Below are 897 nucleotides of genomic sequence, written 5' to 3' on the forward strand. Positions count from 1 at the left end.
TCTCTCTCTCTCTCTCTCTCTCTCTCTCTCTCTCTCTCTGTATGTATATATATATATAAACGGCGGTGCCCCAGCATGGTCACAGCTCATGAGCTGAAACTAGATAAAATGAAAATGAAAAAAAAATATATATAATTTTGTGAACCATGAAAGGATGAAAAGCAAAGTCGACCTCGGCAGAATTTGAATTCAGAACGTGAAGTCGGACGAAATGCCGCTAAGCATTTTGCCCGCAGTGCTAACGATTCTGCCAGCTTGCTGCCTTATGATAACGAAAATATATTAGAATGTAGACATATTCTTTTATACTTTTGATGTGCATAAAAAACAGACGTGGTCGATTTTCCTGATTTACGGACGCTTCTCAGTGAAGACGTACCAAATCTCCTTCTTCATACTGGACATCTTGAGCTAATATTTAGTCCCTACTTCTTGTCTCTGAATTCCCGGGCAGCCTTTATGTTTTTAACGTTGTTGACACTGTCAGATTGACTTGTACAGTACAGGTGTCGAAAGCATAATGATATCCCCAAGGCAGCTGAAAGAGAGATAAATATGTTTGGGTCGTGAGTTCTAAGTCATCCTTCCTTGAGATTCTAGTTCTTGAAGACTTAAACCTATTTGGAGTGTTTTTTCCTTTATTTCTACTTCCTTACTTTCCCATGACCCATTCGTTTATTTTTTCTGATGAAGGACCAACGTCCGAAACGTCAAAGTTTTTCCATTCCCTCGAAGCATCCATTATAGTTGTTAACAACTTGTCTTTCCTCTCGTGGTGTCTTCTTCTTTGCTCATGTCTAATATATAAAGTGAGAAGGATAAACGTGTCTCAAAAAGACATCCATCGCATGCTGAAATGACCGGTAATAATATATATATATATATATATATATATAT

The sequence above is a fragment of the Octopus bimaculoides genome, chromosome 4, assembly GCF_001194135.2.
Source record: "Octopus bimaculoides isolate UCB-OBI-ISO-001 chromosome 4, ASM119413v2, whole genome shotgun sequence".
Classification (NCBI taxonomy): Eukaryota; Metazoa; Mollusca; class Cephalopoda; order Octopoda; family Octopodidae; genus Octopus; species Octopus bimaculoides.